The sequence below is a fragment of the Cetorhinus maximus genome, chromosome 17 (genome assembly GCF_964194155.1).
Source record: "Cetorhinus maximus chromosome 17, sCetMax3.hap1.1, whole genome shotgun sequence".
NCBI lineage: Eukaryota > Metazoa > Chordata > Chondrichthyes > Lamniformes > Cetorhinidae > Cetorhinus > Cetorhinus maximus.
In genome coordinates this window covers 53850575-53872091 of record NC_135895.1, presented here as the reverse complement: position 1 = coordinate 53872091, position 21517 = coordinate 53850575, and the positions used below count along the sequence as shown (strand labels likewise).

The window sequence follows — 21517 nt, the reverse complement described above, 5'->3', positions numbered from 1 at the left end:
TGGGAATTTGGTGGAGGGGCAAGCAGTTCCTGTTTTTTGCCTCCGATAATTGTAGTAGTTTGTGTTACAAGTAAGCATTTGATTTAATGCACCTAATTTAATCCACCTATAACTTAAAGCAGGTAAACTAATTAATTAAAGGACTAAAATCTATAAACTAAGCATAAATAGAGGAGTAGAGAAGTACCAGGATGGAGAGCAGACCTGAGCGAAAGTGGCCATATATATTCAGCAAATCCAAAACCACAAATAAAAAATCAAGGACTGGGATTTTATCATGCTGATGAAGATCTCACCCATTGATTGGAGAACTGGCGGGGAACCACTGTCAGTTCCATGGGGAGGCCCAACAGAATCCAGTGCCTTTCAGGAGCATAAGTAGCAACCATCAGGCCTTTACCACAAAAAAGGTTCCAGCAGTGGAGGTCCTGCCCATCGAGAGCTGTCGGTTAATCAGGGGCTTTCAGCTGCTCATGCTTCTAGTATCAGCAGGTATAGTGGCTGATGGCAGCAATGCACACAGTAGAGGTTTAGAATCATCGTGGGACCCCAGGCCATAGGTGAGTGAGTGAGCCCTCACTCACATGCTGGAGGCACGAGGATCTGGCAGCCTCTTATTAGCTGCCAGCTCTTGACAGGCAGGATGTGCGCCACTGGGGACCTCATTTGTGGTAAAGACCTGATGGGAATCACAGGGTGGGAGTTGTAGGAGAGGGGGAGGCAGGGTGGTCAGAGGCAAGGGCAAGAGGTTGGCTTTCAGTGACAGGGTTTCCTGGACCACCATAGAGCAAAGGCTTAAATTCAGGAATTTAATTAGTAGTTCAAGCGAGGCATGCAAGGGCACTTCAGTCCTGAAGAATGCACATCATTTGCCATGTGAGAACTCCAGGATGTTTCACATGTCCTGGCCAGCCACATGTGCAGCAAGTGTCATCAGCTGAAGGAGCTCGAGTTCCAAGTGTCAGACCTTTAGCAGCAGCCACGGGGCTGAAAGATATATGGATGGCACATTCCTGGAGATGGTCATCGTGTAGTAAGACCGTGCAGGCAGTGAGGGAATGGGTGTTTGCCAGACAGAAAAGGAGGACCAGGCAGGTAGTGTAGGAGCCCCCTGAGTTCTGAATACCAGTGAAGGTGAGAGTTCCTCAGGGCAAGTGTTTTCCAAACTTTTTTCTGCTGTGACCCCATTTTCATGCTTCACACTTGGCGGGACCCCAGATTGAAAATTGTTGGTTGCCAGTGGGGTGGGGGAAACCGGGGTTGGAGGAGGTGGGGAGCGGGAGTTGGGGGGGTGGCCAGGGGAGGAAGAGAGGGAAGGGTTGTCGAGTGGGGCAGGGTCCAAATAGCAGGGATACAGGTATGAAAAACAACTAAGACATCTACCATTTTGCAGGCTCTGTTGGTAGAGCAATCAGGGGCTTAAATTTAAAGGAATTGGAAGAAGGATTAAAAGGGAGTCGAGGAAAAGTTTTTTCACCCATTAGGTGGCAGGTGTCTGGAACTCACTGCCTGACAGGGCGGTTGAGGCGGTAATCCTCATCACATTTAAAAATACTTGGATATGTACTTGAAGCGCAAGAACCTATTGGGTTACGGACCAAGAGCTGGGAAGTGGGATTAGGCTTGATAACACTTCTTCAGCTGGCACAGCCACAATGAGTTGAATAACCACCTCCTGGGCCATAAGTTTTCTATGTTTCTATGGACATGATGTGTATTACTTGAATAACTCACTACAGTAACATTGTGTTCTTCAATAATTGTGCTCATACCAACCTGACATCAATCTAATAATCTGACAATAATGTTCTTTACTGGAATCTGCAATATCCAGTTAGTGTGGACAAATGCAATGACATTCCACATTATACATACTTATGTTCCACTATCTGTAAAAAGACCATTGCTTCTGATGCAATTTTGCAAAAAATATTCATTAAAAGCTATATAATACTTAGAGCCATTTCAAACAAGCATCATATGCACTGGAACACACTGTAACTATACAATTTTCTTAATTCATTATTACTGTGGTATGGGTAAAGGATAGTAGACCAAGCATGAAATTACAATATACAAAGTAATTTCCATTGACTTCCATGGCAAAGAGGTCCTAATCCATGAAGCACATCACTTCTAGGGAAATCGGTTTAATGTTTACCAGAGTATTCAAATACAAAACAAAGTCCAAATATGCTTGATTCTATATAGCAAGTGTGTTTTATTCATATGCTGTGCTACCTCATCTATCTATCTATAAACTGCCAATAAAGATCAATAACGACTTATTTAGCTTGCAATGGCTTATTTACATTGGTGAAATCCAATCACTCTCTGCTTTAGAAGAAAAAGTAGTATAACTTGAACCATTCTGAATTCGCAAACATTTAAAATTACGCTATTGCTAAATGCCACTAAAATTGGGTCCATCCATTCAACCACCTCTGTTGCTTCCACCCTTCTCCTTGCCCACCCAGCAAAGCCTCCTACCCACTCACCTGTCCCCAACAAAATACCCCTTTCCCTCCCCCTGAACTTCTGTTTTCCTCTCCTCTTATGCCCTTGCTAATCTTATTCATGAGATACATGTCATGCTCGCTTGACCCTATTCCCAATAAATATGAGGTGAAAACTTGCAAAACTATTTGCTCCAAAGAGACAGAGGTTTCCTAGAAATGCTGGCAGTCTAGGGGTTAAATCATAGTGATATGGTGAGGAAACAGTTCATGCAATTGTACACACAGAACACTCCCCTATTTGATGTCCATGTTTTAAGTGGGGGTCACTGTAATTGGGAAAAGACAAAACTGTAACAAAAGAAAAGATTCACAATTATGTCACTGGAACCAGTCTGTATGTCAAGGTTGTTCACATTTAAAATCAGTATTTCACAGCTTTCTGATGACTCAATGTGAACCTGAATTCACAGAACAGGATGGTCCCAGATTTGATAAAAAGGGCTGGATTTACCAGAAAGATCAGAGGTTCTGCCATCGGCACTAAAAGTGGGTCCCAGCCCGTATGGCCTGGCGGTGGGACCTGGGAAGGACGTTTTTCCAGCAGCGCCCAATTAGGAGGCCACAACCAAGACCGCAGTCCAATTGAGGACAGCAGTATGCATCTCAGAACTGCTGGCTCAAGCAGAGGGCCGGCAGCTCAGTAGTGCCACCCATAGAGTGGTCATTGCTGAGGCTGCAGGATGAAGGAGAGGGCATCTCCCTGTTGAGGAACTGTGGTAATCTGATGTGTAATATACCTTTTAAGAAGAATGTTATAATGGAAGATCACATGATCTTAGTATCCAATAGAAGAGTAGCATGGGATACCTTAGTAGTCAGTAGTCGGTAGTGAGAGTCTGGAGTTAGAGTCTGTGATGTAGGGACAGGGTTTGAGTTATAAGCACACAAGTGTAGCTACTGAGTTCCTTTGTAAATAAATAGAATGTGTTCTACATAAAGACTGTCTGCTGATCTACTCTGCCTATGGTACAACTCAGCCATCCCAAAACAAGTGTGCAACCTGATCCATTAGTCCAACTAAACTAGTGACCAGAATCCAACAGGAACTTTCAAACAGAAGGTAAATTTGTTTAAGTACAGTACTGGAGCCAGGTAGGCACAGTGGCCCTGGTTATTGGAGGCAAGCACTGTCCAGCAGTAGCCTTGCAGCCACAGGGCCAGCCAGTGCCACTGGGGAGCCTCTCCCTGGGTCATGGAATGGCTATAAAGGAGGGTCCCCACCCTGGGAACCCATTGGGAGGCCACCAGGATTTATCTGGTGGTCTCTCCACATGGCGGCAGCCCCTTTTGACACCAGTAAAATGCTGGCCAGGGGGAGGGATGGGTGAAAGATGGTGCTTAATTGGTCATTTAATTGTCAAAATTGACAGCCCAATGGGCACCTGCGATGCAAAGTATTCCACCACTGGTAGTATGCCACCTTCCTGATGGCTTCTACCACCATTTTACCCCCCTCCCAGCCCAAAACCATAAGGCTGCTGAAATCCAGCTCATATTGTATGTACTAGGGTAGCCTATCTCACTAGGATGGTGATACAAGTATTACAATTGTGGAAAGGGAAAAATCACACCCCAGGCCAATATTTAGTGACCCATGTTGAAAAACATGTGTCAGGTGAGAACAGAATTGAGCTTTGTTACGATGTCTCACCTGCCAAGATAGCTTGCCAACTTTCTACTTGGATTCATGCTTGAATGGCCAGTTGAGTAAGGGGCATTTGGAACTAGTGGAAATGTCGTCAAGTAAAAGTCAGCGAGGACAATTTCCAGCTGTCAACTTTTTTTTTTGTAAAAATATACTTTATTCATAAAATATCTTCAATCACATTCCAAACCATTTCAAAAACAACATTACAAGGGTACAATCCAGGTTAAACTTTTACAAAATGTATCACCAGGTGCATCAGTACAAACAATATTACAATCATTTACAGCCTTTCATTTTGATCTGTACAGCCCGAGGGGCTCTAAACAGTTCCCAGTCTCTCGGTGCGCTGTGGTAGAAAGGTCTTAGACAGCGACCCTTCCCCATTGCGCCTTTGCGGCAGCTGCCCCAAGCTTTAGTGCGTCCCTCAGCACGTAGTCCTGGACTTTGGATTGTGCGAGTCCGCAACAATCGGTCGGGGACAACTCTTTGCGCTGGAAGACCAACAAGTTTCGGGCAGACCAAAGCGCGTCTTTCACCGAGTTGATGATCCTCCAGCTGCAGTCGATGTTTGTCTCGGTGTGTGTCCCTGGGAACAGCCCGTGGAGCACAGAGTCCTGTGTCACAGAACTGCTCGGGATGAACCTCGACAGCAACCACTGCATCTCTCTCCAGACTTTCTTTGCAAAGGCACAATCCACAAGGAGGTGAACAACGGTCTCTTCCCCACCACAGCCACCTCGAGGGCAACGTGCAGAGGGGGTGAGACTCCTGGCGTGTAGGAAGGATCTGACGGGGAGGGCCTTTCTCACCACCAGCCAAGCTACGTCTTGGTGCTTGTTGGAAAGTTCTGGCGATGAGGCATTCTGCCAAATGACTTTGACAGTCTGCTCGGGGAACCATCCCACAGGATCCACCCTCTCCTTTTCCCTCAGGGCCTCTAGGACGTTACGTGCTGACCACTGCCTGATGGACTTGTGGTCAAAGGTGTTTTTCTGCATAAATTTTTCCACCAGGGACAGGTGGTACGGCACGGTCCAACTACTTGGAGCGTTCCGCGGCAGCGTGGCCAGACCCATCCTTCGCAACACCGGGGACAGGTAGAACCTCAGCACGTAGTGACACTTGGTGTTTGCGTACTGAGGGTCTACGCACCGCTTGATGCAGCCACACACAAAGGTGGCCATCAGTATGAGGGCGACGTTGGGCACGTTTTTTCCCCCTTTATCTAGAGGCTTGTACATCGCGTCCCTGCGGACACGATCCATTTTCAACCTCCAGATAAAGCGGAAGATGGCTCGAGTGATCGCCATCGCGCAGGAGTCTGGAATGGGCCAGACCTGCGCCACGTACAGCAACAGCGAGAGTACCTCACACCTGATGACCAGGTTCTTACCCGCAATGGAGAGGGAGCGTCGCTCCCACATGCCCAGTTTCCTTTTCACCATAGCCACTCGCTCCTTCCAGTTTCTAACGCATGCCCCGGTCCCTCCGAACCATATCCCCAGCACCTTCAGGCCGTCAGCCCTGACAGTGAAGGGGACAAAGGATCGGTCAGCCCAGTTCCCAAAGAACATGGCCTCGCTCTTCCCTGTCAACTACCCATTGCTTACTTAAACAAAAGGCAGCCGGTGAAAGGGGGATTGCGGGATAACCTCAGCTAATGTCCTCCTGATACAAATTTTACAGTGAAGCATGTAAATGAATAAGCTGTTTCAAGTAGGAGGTCATTAAAATATGCAAATTGGTGTTTTACATTGTTGTAGGAGCTCAGCTGCAACTTTGAAGTACAAATAGCTTACTTTGGCTATTTGCAACAGGCAGTTCTTATAGGTTCTGGTGGAAGTTACTCCACAGAAATGCTGCAGCCTGTTTCATGGCGTATGCTTGCCTCATCCTACATCCCTCCCCCACTCTGCGGTTGGCTCCGCCCCTCTCACCAAGACTTCGTCTGCTAACTCAGTGTAGGACAAGGGCCAATTCCTTGGCATCCCACAACCCGTGAGCTACAGCAAAGCACCCATTTGGCATCCTCAGCTTGCTGGCTGCATTCAAATGAGACAAGAACCTGAAAATGGTTCCGGGCCCCAAGCACCAGTTTCTAAAACAAGGCACAGACACTCTCCAGATTTCATATTCATTTTGGGCAGAAGTCTAAAATCACTGATTGCCCTGACCACCTCAGCACCTTCAGGGGGGCAAATAAACGGCACAGAAAAAGTCAATTTATATTTTCTTCTGAATATCATTTTAAATATGTACCTAAAATATGGTGTAAAGAGAGCAAATGGCAAAGACTTGTGAGATATGATCTATATCTCAAGTATGCTGTTGACAATAACTCATTGTGGGACACAAATTGTACCACATGGAGCTTATTTTACATCTTTCATACACCACATGAAACAACATTGATGAATGATCATGGCATTTCTAGCATGAATCCAGGTCACAATACAAACTGGTACTGGACCAGTACATTTCCTTCTTTCTCTTTATGCTCACAGTATTCTTACAGTAGATCTATAAGGTGCTAATAATTATTAATCAAAGCAATCAACATTAGTTTTATGTGAATCTAAGAAATAGAGTCAGCCAACTAGTGATGCCGATGTACTGGTGCCAACCAATAGATGAACCAAATGAAACGGACATAGGGAAAATATTGTAATGGAAACCAAAAATCAATAAGATCCTCCTAAGTATGGATTGCAAAGTTAGTTCAGTGCAGGCTTATATTATAGTCTTGAGAAAGGGAGGACAGATTTCCTCTGTGCATCAAAATCAAAGGCGCCTTCATAGGAAACAGGTTTACAATTTTATGATACATAGCACACAGAGGAAATCTTCTCCCATGCTCACTGTGCCCTATTGAAAGAAAATAGTACGCCTTTTATATTTATTCACAAACTTTCTACAGTGTCTTATAGTATTTATGTATACACAGTCTCTTCTTACAATCACACTATTTTCCCTTCTCCAGTTCTTTAGTCAAAGTTAAACACTGAAATAATGGCAGGATTGTAAGGATTATAATTAAGTTTTCTTTGGCACACAGAAATTATTATGTACTGTTGATTTTTTGGGATTTATAATGGGGTTAAAGTTTCTTTAAGGGTTACTCTTAAAGGGTTTTCCCAACCATTTCATTTTTAAACAGTCTGATAAGTCAAAAAATACTTCAAACTTGAACAAAACAAAGATTGGTTGATTTTTGGAATAGAAAATTTCAAAGATCTACTTGTTGGGGTGACATCATACATGATGCAATTACATCAATAAAATGTGAATTTACATATCACCCTGTCACTTGCTGAGAAACTGACCAAAATAGCTTTTCTAATAGCCTTTACATAGATGGCAATAGCCCTTCAAGAAACAATACAAAAATACTTCTGAAAATTTGTGAAATATTTTCATAATACATGTAAACCGAAAAATGCTACCAAAGAACATTGTGACCTTTTCACATACTTGTAATTTTCACAGAGATGTGAGATCTATTACTTTCTAATTCATTACAAAACTCTTATGGCCTTCGTGCTTTTGCAGAGTAAAGATCAGGGAGCTTTATAAATAAAATGGGTTGATCCATATTAATGATTGTGAAGGAGGAATTCAATTCAATAAAACATACAACTGAATGTAAACACTGACCTGTCACCTGAATGTTCTTGCATCTGATGTTACAGACAGGATGATTGCACCACCGAGCAAACTCATTTTTTTGAAATATACTTGTCACCCAATTCTGCTATCTCTCTCTTGCTGGCCAGTGTGCTGCACAGACCATCTCATTCCTTCACTGAATGCTGTCAGAGTCTAAGCACGCTTTCTGCTCCATGTGATGTTGCCAGGTTACCTCTCCCAGGAGGGGAAGGAAAGACTGGGCCAAAGTGACCAATCGAACAGGAGTTCAGAGTTCAGTTTCCAAATGGAGAGAATAAAATCAAAGGCTGTTATTCATTATGAGCCAACTCATTATGTGCCAGTTAAGCCCATAGCCTTCCCTATAGAGCCTCATAAACGTTTTGGCTGTGTTCTGCAACAATGACCCAGTAAATTCAATCGACCCTCTGAGCATGCGCATTAACAACACAGTTAAACACTGAGGCATTGACCATTCTATCTTAGATACTGTTTTATTTATCACAATTTAAACTAAAAAAAAAACTAGATTTAAATGTTACAATTATTTTAGTAATTATTTTTACTTTCAGAAAATATAGAAAGCAGCTAGATTGCAGTTCTGTAGCATAACTTGATGAATATTTAGTTATGGGTATTGCAATATGCAGATGCTGTAACACAGAGCTCTTTGTCATGCGGTGCCTCCCCTTACTTATTGTCCAACTTTACGTTAACATTAAATAACAAAACCTATGAGGCTACTGCTTTCTAAATGTAATGAAGGAAATAACAAACATGAGTGCGTGCACCAGGTTTGGTTGGAGCTAACAACACATTATTGATTTGGAACTTTACTCTTCCTCACTAGAATGATAGAAATGAAGACTTTCCAATTTAGGAAATTGTTGTCAACTCTATGTTAGAGTTTTGTATTCCTCCTCTCAAAGGCCACAAATTGGTACTTTTAGCTCCATCTACTGGTCAAATTTCTTGCAACAATATACACAGTTTCATGCATGCAAACATCTCATATATACTCACACTCAAGAAGGGAGATGAGAGTGAGTGCTCTTGACCATCAAGGCAGCATCTGACCAAGTGTAGCATCAAGGACCCCTTTCAAAATTGAAGTCAATGCGAAAAAGGGGAAGGCCCTCCACTGGTTAGAATCATAGCTAGCACAAAGGGAGATGCGTGTGGTTTTTGGTGGTCAATCATCTCAGTCCCAGGACACTTACTGCAGGAGTTCCCCAGGGCAATGTCCTAAGCCCAATTCAGCAACTTCAGCAATAGCCTTCCCTCCAATGTAAGGTCAAAAGTAGGGCAGTTTGCTGATGATTGTACAATGTTCAATACCATCCGCAGATCCTCCGATACTGAAACAATCTATATCCATATATAAAAGACCTGGACAACTTTCAGGTTTGGGCTGATAAGTGGCAAGGAACATTCACGCCATACAAGTGCTGGGCAATGACCATCTCCAACAAGAGAGAATCTAAGCATCTCTCCTTGACATTTAATAGCATTACCATCACTGTATCCCCATAATTAACATCCTCAGGGTTACCATTGACAGAAACTGAACTGGATCAGCCACATAAATACAGTGGCTACAAGAACAGGTCAGAGGCTGGAAATTCTGTGGAAAGTAACTCATCTCCTGACTCCCCAAAGCCTGTCCACCATCTACAAGGCACAAGTCAGGAATGTGATGTAACACTCTCCACTTGTCCGGATGAGTGCATATCCAACAACACTCAAGAAGCTCCAGGACAAAGCAGTCCACTTGATTGTACCCCATTCACCAACTTAAACATTCACTCCCGCCACCACTGATGCACAATGGCAGCAGTATGGACCATATACAAGAGGCACTACAGCAAGTCACCTAGGCTCCTTCTAAAGCACCTTCCAAACCTGCAACTTCTATCACCTAGAAGGACAAGGGTACGATACCTGGTAACAATGGACAGAATCTTCTGCTCTCGCTTGTGGCGAGCTTGGAGGCGGAAAGGGTATTTGATTAGGTAGGATGCCACCTCCCCGCCTCCACCAGAATTAAGTTCTGTGCAGGAAAGCCCATGATCAACCTTCCCGCCCCAGCACCAATTGAGCCCTTAAGTGGTCCATTAATGACCACTTAAGGGCCTAATCCTGCTGCCACCGGTATTAGTCCAGCTGAGGTGGGCTTGTTGCCATGTGATGTGCATGGCAGCTAAAACCTGCAGGCAGATTGTTACCACGTGCTGGGGAAGGTGGGGGGTGGTCCCTCAATCAAAGACACTCAATGCCTTATTGAAGGACTGGACATTGGGATGAGAGCCAGCCTCCTACCCTTACTGGGGAACCCCTGCACCCTTCTCCCTGGGACCCCAACCCACGAGCACCCCCTCCACATTACTTACCTGTGACCTGGGTTGCTCCATGATCCTGGGACTCTGGTGCCTGTCCATCCAGCAATGGTCATAGCCTCCACAGTGGAGCTGCTAAGCACAAGAGCTGCCAGCCTCTGATTGGCCAGTGGCTGTCAATAGGCGAGATTTCCACCCAGGCGGTCTTGATTACAGGAGAGAGCCTACCGCTGACCTTGCCACTGCCTGATTGAGTTGTGGTTCAGCGGGCCATCTTGAAAAGAGGCAGTGAAGGTCTCTCACCTTCTCTCCAGCCGGCATGCAAGACCCTGATGCCTCAACAAGATTCTGCCTTGTGTTGCTGTTCCTTCACTGTCGATAAATCAAAATCCTGGAACTACCTTCCTAACAGCATTGTGAAAGTACCCGCACCAAATGGACTTACCACCACCTTCTCAAGGGCAATCAGGGATGGGCAACAAATGCTGGCCTTGCCAGCGATGCCCACATTCCATGAAAGAATAGAAAAGACTCAGATGCCACACATACACACACACACACACACACATACACTCACTGAACTATTTCACATATAAACATACTCTGAGGTGTCTTTTCCACTTACATGTACACACAGACGCACTCACGGCATGAGGTTTACACATGCATACATTGGAAAAACACTGAGACAAACGTACACGGTGAGCCCAGGCACACACACAAACGCACACACGTGACAAAAACACAAATGCATGTGTCATACATTCATGTCTCTTAAATAATTTTATACCTACTGCATTGAGATCCATCACCACAATTAGGTGAAATAGGTAGCTGTTTATGCAGCGCACAATAGCCTTTTCAATTTTAGGGATATAACCTGTTATTTAGAAATCAAACTGAAGCATTATAGCAACTCTGGCTTTATGAGGCTTATGGTTAGGAACGTTTCATGTCACTGTAATCCAACATTTAAAAAACGCATAATCCTCAATTTTATGCAATAAGTTATAATTTTTATGTACAAGACATAAATCATTTTCATGTTGATTTCACACCATCAAAATCAACTAGTTAATGATATAAGAGGGAGAATTCCCGAACAAAGGAAAGGACTTCTGTTATCATTTTCAATTTGTCAGCTTAAAAAGTGACAATAATCAGTTTGAAGGAATTGCTACATTGCATCCTCAGCAACCCACTCAAAATGAACAATTATACAATAAAGTCACTATGAAATAAATCAATTCATTTCTCCAATAACTGCTGCTGCATTTTCAGGAGACTCTGATTAAATACAGAACAAGAAAAGAACCACTGATACTAGTCAGAGCAGGCTATAGGGTCTGGTCATGTCAGATATTTGATGCAACATCACCACATAAAAAAATACATGAACTGGCACTAAGCTGGGAATTCTTATAGGGAGCCAATTTATCATCTGACATTTTATCACACTAGAAAATCTCCATGGTGTTCCTCACAATGTATCAGAATTAATCTTACGATGGCATGAACATTATACAATGGAACACCAGATGGATAATAACATAGTTACTTCCTGTGGAATTGCTCACGAATGGATAAGAGCTCTCTTTCTCTTCCTATATCAGCCTTTGTTTTTTGACATATGTCGGGTCTGCCCTACATTTTGTTTCAGCTTCACTGTCCTTGATTTCTCCTGTAACTAAATGCTGTGTTCATTATGATCAAGAGTTTACTTTTGTTGTCCAAGTTCTGCTCCAGTGCTGCCCACTCTGCTCCTTAAGCAGACCTTTGGCCCCTCATTTATGGAGCACAACACCCATTTTAGGCATCTAACATTGGTGCCCGAAATATCAAGTCTTCTAATTTTAGGCTGATGATCTTTTCAGTATCTAAGGGTCACAAAATCTTGGTCCCCTAAATTGGCCCTCATTGCACCAGTTTTACATCTATTGAGTATGCATTAATACTATCCCTCCCTACATCTTGTGTATAACTAGCAATGTTTAAAACACGATAAGGATCAACTGTAACCCCATTACATTAGTACCAATGGCTCATTAAGTAGAACAGTTTCAATGGTTAACTCATTAGCTTTTGGGAGAGATGATTAACATAATAATTCCCTCTGTCTCAGTAATTCTAGGTTGCCTTCATCTGTCAAGGTGACAGAAAGGATAGAGAATTAACTTATTAAAAAATTCTAAACGCAAAATGTTTTTTTCTGTTCCTTCTGTCTTTTCCCATTTGCATCTTTCCAATTTCTCAGCCATTATTTCTTTGCTGATCTATTCAACATGCTGCTATGCATCTTTTATCATTTCATCTGGCCCAACTATATGGAGAAAGATATAAAGCAACATATACTAGACTGGAGATGTGGTATGGGGAGAAAATGTCAGAGAGGTTCTGCTACATGAGTGACTGAGAGAGAAAATAACGCTGGCCAGAGTGCCAGGAGGCCAAAGTTCACTTAAAGCCTCACTCCACCTTAATTAGGCAGCTTTCTCTAGTTCTGCACCCCAGTTTACAATCTCTGCTCTTCCAACTCTGGCTGATTGGTGGAGGGAGGGGGGTGGTTTTTAACATGAGTGAGCAGACTGGATTTGGTGTGGGTTGGGGGTTGGTTAAATCAACAAAAAATGCAAAGGTGTCAGAAGCCAGTTCCAACTCACCAGGTGAGGCATGCGGCAGCAGCCAACCTGCTCCCAGGAGGCTGATGGCATCTTAAATATGTTAAAGAAACTGGGATCCTTGGATTTAATCTTTGCAGGTTTTTCTGTGACTAGCCAGGGTTTGCCAGGCCCCAGGAAATCCGTCAGCTGCTGCGATGATGTGGTAAGGACAGTTTCGGGAAGCACTCCTTGTGGGCCAGGAGGAGTGGGAATGTTTTCTCCCAGCAGCCCAATCTCCTCAAACCTCAAACCATCAGAACTTCCTAGGATTGAACACCACCTTTCCATTCCTGGGATTGCGGTTCAGACCCCACACCCTCTCCCCGGTAACAGGAATCTGACCCCCACCACTGGGATCAGGCACCCCCTCCAAGGGCCGCAGATCAGCTTCCCCCCTTTCCCTTGGGACTGGATCCTCATCTGAGGTCAGAGATCAGACCATCCCATCCAATCACCTTCCTCCCAACATCCCCCCCTCTACCACCTCCCCAAAGCCCCCCCACCCACCTAAGAGAAGGCTCTGAAACGCTGCTGGTGCCTGTGGTCATGGACTGGGATTGGACCTCCCTCACCCCAACCTCCAGGGTGACAGAATGTTAAAACATCCACCATGTGAGTTTCCCTGCTTCTTTCACTGTACCATTGACAATGGTGCCTGCAGCCGTCAAAGCCCTGCATTCTAGAATTCTCTCTCTATCCCTTTCCACCTCCATTTCTTCCTATCCTCAATATTCTCCTCAAAGTCTCTCTATGTGAGCAAACCTTCCATTACCTCACCTCACTCATGCAAGTTGTTAGATGTCACACATGATCACAGTAAGGTCAGGCGAAAAGGCCAAGTGGCCTTTACGATTTTTAGGAAACCTCATCCACAAGCGGGATGAGGGGCAGAATTTTCAGCTTGTCTGGCGGGTGGTGCAGGAGTGGGTGTGGACCTGATCGCCGCCCGTGATTGGGTCTGCGCCGCCATTTTACATGGACCACCCAGCGTGAATCATGGCTCCCGAGGACAGCGGGAGTGGGCAGGTGGCAGCGGGACTGCAATGATCCCCGGGTCCAATGGCGACCCGGCGGCCTGTTCTAAAAAGCTGCTGCAGCCTTTCAAAGGCTGAGAATCATGGCCAGTGGAAGGGCTGCCCAGAGCACTGCTGGTGAGCAGGCCAGGCCAGAGGGTAGGGCAGGCGGGCACTGTGCCCCTCGTTTTTCTGATGATTGCCTTGCTGCCCTCCTCGAGGAGGTGGCAGCACGGTGGGAGGTCCTCGTACCCCAGGACAGGAGGAGGATGCTCCCCCACATGACCAAACATGCCTGGGAGAAGGTGGCAGAGATCCTGAGCTCCCGTGATTTGGTGCGATGCACCTGGATCCAGTGTCGCAACCGCTTCAATGACCTGTTGCGCCCAGGAAGGGTGAGTACCATGTTGGCATTGGTTATTTAACCCAGCAGGTAGGCTTTCCCTCGACGCATACCCTCCCCCACCACCCTACTAGTCTCCAAGTCTGAGTGCAGTAACTTCATTGAGTCATTGATGGCATGTGTCCTTTGCTGGGTGGGCCAGCAGATATTGCCCATGCCGAGGTCAGCCTGAGAGGGTGGTGAAGAGATGGGTTCTGCACCCGCAGCATGTGGTACTTTGACACCCACATTACTGTTTTGGGAGCAACCTGGAGGAGCTGCACCTAGACGCAGTGCTGGAGCTCCAGGACATGTCAAAGTCAGGGTGATGACATGCTGGGAGGGGAGCTTCAAGGTGGCGTGGCACCGATTGGTCTGCTGTCCTCTGCGCTCCACGTGCTTGCGCCGCCTTGTTATGGACTGTTAGACCATGTGGTGCCTAATGTGATGTAGGCAGCATTTGGCTGGGGGGGGGGGGGGTGCGGGGTGGGGGCTAGCATCTTTGTGTGAGTGTTCGGCAGTGGCGGGGCGAGGAGGCACTGGAGCCCTGCAATGTCCCACTCTGGTTGGGGTGGGCCGTCCGCGAAGAGAGTCCAGGTACAAGTAGCACTAATCAATGCTCATCCCTCCTTTTCAGGAGAAGAATGCTTATAATGCAGCCGAGTAGGTGAGGACTGGTGGAGGGCCGGCACAGTTGGCGATTCTCAGCCGCTTCAAGCAGGAGGCCCTAGATTTGGAGAGGCGCCATGCACCCAGGTCCACCAGTGTCGGTGAGGCTGGGATGCCACGGGCAGGTGTGTTTGCCCATCAGTGAGGTCACCACTGTTCTCCCAACAGCCATGATACTGCTGAATGTTCAGTGATTGAAGTTTGCAACATGGCTTGATCATTGCTTATGGAAGGATGAGCGCATAATGATCCGGGGGACAGGGATGCACATTGACATTGTCTCCACGTTAACTGATCCAAAGTCCTTGTTCTTCCTTTCAGCATCAACAGAGCAGGGCTGGGAGGAGGAGCAGCAGGGGCCCCCTGTCACACTTGAGGGTACTGAAGTCTTGGACTCAACAGCCTAACACCATCTCTGCCAGGTAGGCATCAGCGCAGATACTAGCACCTTGGTGGGAATTAGAACATTGGCTAGTGTCCCGGGGCACAGCGGTGAGGCCACTTCAGTCGCTGGAGGAGCTGGCAGAGACAGAGAGTGCCCATGGCGCTAGCAGTCGGAGGACTGCAGGGGACTAGACACATGCTCAGTTGGTGCCTGATGATGTGCTTCTGGAGTTGTCCGCGACACAGCAGGTGCAGGAAATGTGGCCAGGTGTGCGGGAGCATCTGGGGGAGATACATGAGGCTATGCTTGGCTTGGTATCTGTGGTGAAGGAGTCTACATGAACCATCACCGATGCAATGAACCTCATGGCCAAGTGCCATGTGTCCTCCATAGAGAGAGTAGCGGCTCTCTTGGAGAGGCTCCTCCAGGAGACCAATCAGGGCTTCCTAGGGATGCGCTTGGACCAGCAAGCCCTCACATCAGCATTGACCTCAGCTGGTCAGTGCCAATGTGGGAGATAGTTTGGGCACCAAGTTTCCCAGCTCAGTGCCCATCCATCCATGGTGAGCAGGGAGGTCTGAAGCGACCTCACATCAGTGCAGCAGCTGCCTGTCGTCTCTGCGGGCACCTCTCAGGGCGCTCCGGATGAGGGCAGCAGCTCCTTCGCCCCTCTGCCAGTGACCGTTGCATCCGATTAGGCTGCGATGCCTGGGGAGATGCCAGCTGTGGAACTGGCAGCTCCCTCCTAGGCGGGGCCAGCACAGGCTCCACGAGCCAGAGGATGGCCGCCAAGGTCATCGAGGCCAACATTACAATTGAGTGAGCAGGCTGTCTCAGATGCCACTCCCAGCGAGGGGGCAGCGCCAAGACATAGCACCCAAAAATGTAAACATAAGGCACCTTAGGCACACCACGGGTTTATCACTGGTGCTTTTGTGTTGGCCCGCAATGAGGACTTTGTGAGTTGGTATGATGTCTAACACCTTTGTCATTTTGTTTTCTTAAGTTCCTTTTGTTGTAACATTAAATTCAGACATGTCACCATGGCTGAGGATGCCTCTTTTTTTCTGCAGGTGGAAGATTACCAATAATGTTATGAGTGATTTATGGGACATTCAGCTTTATTAACAAGGCCCTTCGTTAATGTTCCTATCCAGGCAGATTTTGCATTGAGGTATCGAGTATGGAGCCTGCAGTCCAGGCTTGTCCTGGAGGTCCATATGTGGTGTGCTAGCTGAAGGTTCATTCGATTAAAGCCTCCCGGGTGTCCCTGCCTCCCTGGAGTATGCCCGGGTCAGTGTCTACCCCCTCAGCATTTCCCTGTGCGTGCTCATCCTCGGACTCCCTGCTGGACTCATCGTGTGCAGCTGCAGCCACTGCGTCTACATCTTCATCATCCACAGATTGTGGATGGCATCTTGATGGCCACATGCATGCAGTCTATTGCACCCTGGATGCGGGGGAAGCCAGCAATTTCCATGAAGCCTCTGGCTCGCTGTGCCTGGCTTCCCTGGTCCCAACAGTAGTGGATGAAAATCAATACATGCCTGAACAGAGCGTCTGTAACCTGCTTGGACAGCTGATTGGGAGGCACCGCATAGATCACCCACCGACCCCTGGAAGGAGCCAGAGGCAGAGTTGAGGGCAGCTGTGACCTTTAGAGCTACTGGCATGGGGTGTCCACCCACACAGTTCACAGAGATCTCACGCCCAATCACCTGACAGATATAGTTGACTGTCACCCTTGAGAGGCGGAGCCTCCTTCGGCACTGCACCTCAGACCTATTGAGGTAGCTGCTTCGCCGCCTGTATACCCTGGCAGCAGGATATTGGCACCTTCTGCCTTAGACTACCTCTTGGCCCTGCACCCCTTGTGCCAGCATCTGTCCTCTCATAGGTGGCTCCCCTGGAGGCTGAATGTGCACTCCTGGCCTCCTCCCCCTTCTAGCCCTCCCTTCCTCCTCAGAGGAGGTGCCTCCAGTGGAGAGTTCAGCCCCCATTCCCAGGCTAAGGGAAGGTTCTCTGAAACATGCAGGCCCAATAAGATTCCTCACTGCAGAGTGCTGACCTGAAGGTTGTGAGTCCAGACCAAGCAGCTGGTATGCGTTTTGAAGTATTGCAGATCACACAGGCAAGTATCAGTAACTTTGAAAAATCAATATTTGACAGAGCACACTCACGACCCCACTGAGACCTCTTATCCCGCCCATGGACAAGGTTTATACAAATGTCTCCTACCTGCCTGCCCATTGCACCCGTGCGCCGACCTGAAGATTGCACTGGCACTGAAAAATCATCATTGATTGGCACCTCAAGGGCCTTAAGTGGCCCATTAATTAATGGCGGGTGCGAATTGGATATCATTGCGCGCCCGCCCAACGAAATATCGTGATGGCGCGTGGTGACATCGGGATGCTCACCTGACGTCACCACGTTTAATTTTACGCGTTGGTGTGCGGGTCCTGCCCCCGCACGCCAACGGGAAAATTCTGCCTGAGGTTTCCTAAAGCTATTACAAAGGAAATAAAAACCTTCTTTGAAAAATAAAAACATGTCCCATCTCATGTGACACAGTCACATGGGGAGACATGTTTCATTAATTTTTTTTTTTTACTTAAAATTTTCCTTTATTATGAATCATGTCAAATCTTTTACAAGTTCATGCGCTCTTGGTAGCCCGAGTGCGCTTCTTCTTGACCACAGCTGGTTTCTGACTCTTCAGAATGGCACTGGCTCGACGAAGTGCAGCCATGCGAAGATCCTTTCGGTAGTTGTTCTTACGGATGATGTGTCGCAAACTGTTCAGGGTAGCGCGGCCATTCTTGTTGATGGTGATCTTTTCATAGGATGTCACTGGTTTGCGTTGACCTGCCCGCTTTTTGAGGACAACCACCACTCCTTTTCCGTCGGCTGCTGGCTCTACACCTACAGTTTTGCAGTGAATAAGCCCATTGTAACGGAAAGAGTTTCTGGACTTCAAGTTGTTGGGCTCGGTGCTATAGACCTGCTTGTTCCTATTAAGTTTTTCATGTCTTTATTTATTTTGTTATAAAGTGCTTCAATCTCCCTGAGGCAGCTCCATGCCTCGGGGAGATTGAAGCGCTTTTTCATGCGCATGTGCCAAAGAGCGCTGGACCTGACTCTCCCTCCTCCCCCCGCCCGCACAGGTAGCACTCAGCGCTACTGCTCGCGATCCATGCTGGGCGGGCCTTAATTGGCCCACCCACATGAAATCGTGGTGCGGAGCCGATCATGGGCAGCGGTCGGCTCCACTACTGTCCTTACCCATTCCCACCGAGGCGGCTTGATGAAAGGAAAATTCTGCTCCATATCTCCAGCGGCTTTGACTGTGCATTTGAATAAGAACATGACCTGTCCCAAAACTCCCCCTCTGGAAAACGTCAGAGGCCTAAATGAATGAGAAAGCCATTGTTTCCAAGGGTTCCCAGGTTGTCTTGTGAAGGCAGAACCTCCTTCATTTCCATGGAAGGCCAATGGCAGCCACTGCTGGCCTTGGAAAACCCTAAATCAGGACCTCTTGCTCCTGAAGCTGTAAGGGCATTCGGGCTTTCTGTGGGAATCAGCACACCAACTGATTGGAGGGCTGGCCTCTACAATTATGTGAGTGGGCCCACTAATGTGGTGCAGGAAAATCAAGCGATTTGAACTCCACAAGAGCATAAAACCATTTTTTTCCTAAATGTTCCTGGTTCCGTCCCCTTTCTCAGGATAATGTATCTGCTTCTTGCTATTCTTCTTCTTATTCTCATTGCTTTCGACCCCTTCCACCTCTTCAGCCCATTCACATCAACCCTGTCTACATTCTAACTAACGCATAACCAAACCACAGCTGGAATTTTGTGCTGCTACTGGAAGTGGAAACAAGGCAGTGGCACATTTAATTGTTCAGGAGGTGAAATGTCAGCTTCCCAACAGAGGGATGAAAGTAGGGAATTGCATTTGGGCTGATTGAGGGTGGATTGAGCTTCCCGATGGCAAGTGGCAGGAAACTATTTTTAATGCATTAGCATGTCTTGCATCTCATTAAAACACCATTTCACCAAATTAAATAATACCATTGCAATTAACTCTACAACAAACGAGAAACACGTGCCTTCAGATTCACAACTGTGAGCAAAGTATCCTTCTGGTGGATTTGGTTTGAATAGGAGCTGCTTCTCTTTCATTGGGAGCTTTGTTGGACCACAGGAAAGGAGTCATTGATGCACTGAGTTTGGGTGGGGGCAGGGTAAGGGCATCATGGCTGACCATGGGAGGGAGGAGGGTCATGACAGACATACAAGTGCATGTGGGGACAGAGAATGGAAGCTGGACTACACAGTGAAGACCAATATCTACAGATGGAGGTGAAGCATGATTGTGGGAAGATCCAGGGTTATAGTGGGAAGGACAATAGTGAGGCCCTGAGAGTTGAGGGTAACAGAGGGCAGGTCAAGGGTGATGGAGTGAGGGTCAAGGCTGATGGAGGGAAGGTCAAAGGTAACTGAGGGAAGGTGCAGGGTGATGGCTTCAAGCTCCAGGGTCAATGTGGGAATGTGCAGGGACATAGCTGCAATAACACGAAGGGGACTCCAGCGTACAAATCAAGGATAGATATGTCCACAGTGAGGTGGGTGGAGACCAGGGTGCGGCCAATGCAACATATAGGGCTCCCCGTTGGTCAAAAGTTCTCAGGTCAAGAGGGAAGGCCTTCTGTTGCCATCACTGGGAACCAGGACTCCCCATTGTTCCCGGCAGACTGGAGGAGAACCTTCAGTGAGGCATTCTAAACCATGACCCACTTGCTGTCTGGTCTGAGACATCACTCCAGAATAGCAGGGGTAGCAACAGTTGTAGATATTCGGGGTGGAGAGATGAGCAGATGGTAGCAGCAGGTGAGGATACCCATGATACAGGGGCAGTGGAGAGTGGAGATCAGAATGGTCTAGCAGCAGTTGTAGTCTCAAGGCATCCACTCACACAGCCATACTGATGGTGCTGGATTGCAGGGAATGAATGCCTGTCCTGGTGCCCTTTAAAGAGTGCCTGGACCTCTGAACCCGTGATGCAACAGCAGGGTCGTCAACATCCTGCCCATTCCTGACGCACAATTGGCTGGGCACCTAGTCCATGAGTATCTAACTGGCTGGCCACTACTTGATTGCACGTGGCCAATCATCCTGCCTATGAGCGGAAGTCCCACGCAATTCTGGTCCTTCCACCGGGCGCTCGACGCTACAACAACATTCTAGCTCACTTTACAGCCAGTTGACTTTTAGGAATGGTTTTCAGCAACTGCAAAGACTCATAAAGCTCACTGATCATCAAGGGGACCATTGCACCAAGCTACCCATGCACAAGCCTCCTGATATTTTGGGGGTCTGTGTTCATTATGTTTTCTATTTACAGAATGTTTAACAAAAATAGTCTTCAATAGATAAGAAATGCAAATTCAAGTCTATGAAGTTATGAATAGTTAGTAATGTAATTTAATTTTCTTTCTTTTCAACAAAAAGTTAATTTTTTTAAAGATGTAAAATAAGAAGTGTGAGAGTAAGGACACAACAAACCAATTAATGAAAAAGGACCAATTAGCCCATCAAAGCTCATTTTGCCACCACTAAGCTCTTCCAACTTAGAATCCAACAACATTTTGAATGTCCCTAACTTTGTCTTTGCTACCTTATACAGATTATTCCAAATGTTTTATTGTTCTTTGAGTAAAGGAGTTATTCCTACCTAGTTTTAAACTTACTTATTCACAAATTCAAATTCAATCAATCAGTCATTCCTAATAGCATTACTAATTTTGAATTAATATTAAGGGTTTACCCTTTCTTCGTTTTTTAAGTATCTTTCCATCTGCTATTATTAATATGTCCTTAAACCTATAGAGCTTGAACTCCTCTACTTTATCTGCATTTTGCACCTATATTTCTTGTTGATGGTCTCTGCATAGTCTCCAATGTATTCATGTATTTTTGTGGCATGATGACCAGAATTGCTCCCTTCTCTAGGTGTGTTGTGAATAGTATATTATAAGGCATTCACATAACTTCCGTGAATTTGTGTTCTACTTTTCTAGAAATATATGCTAAAATTCTAATTGATTTTTAAAAACTATTTTACCATTTCATCAAGACAAGGAGCTAAACATGGCAAAGTGTGAATTTGCGCATTTTGTATTCATGAAGGACAAATTAGGCTATTTTTCAATCATTATTCCCAGCAGCTTCGGCTCCTGTTGCTACACACAGGTG

General features: G+C 46.4%; 1 protein-coding gene across 1 annotated transcript in view; it reads right to left on the bottom strand.

Moving 5' to 3' along the window:
• The window catches only part of dab1a (DAB adaptor protein 1a), a 473747-nt gene extending 465772 nt beyond the window's left edge, over positions 1 to 7975 (bottom strand). Inside the window, exon 1 of the mRNA XM_078561911.1 lies at positions 7822 to 7975. The gene's annotated coding sequence lies outside the window, so the exon portion shown is untranslated. The remainder of the gene's footprint in view (positions 1 to 7821) is intronic.
• Between the last annotated feature and the right edge of the window lie 13542 nt (positions 7976 to 21517).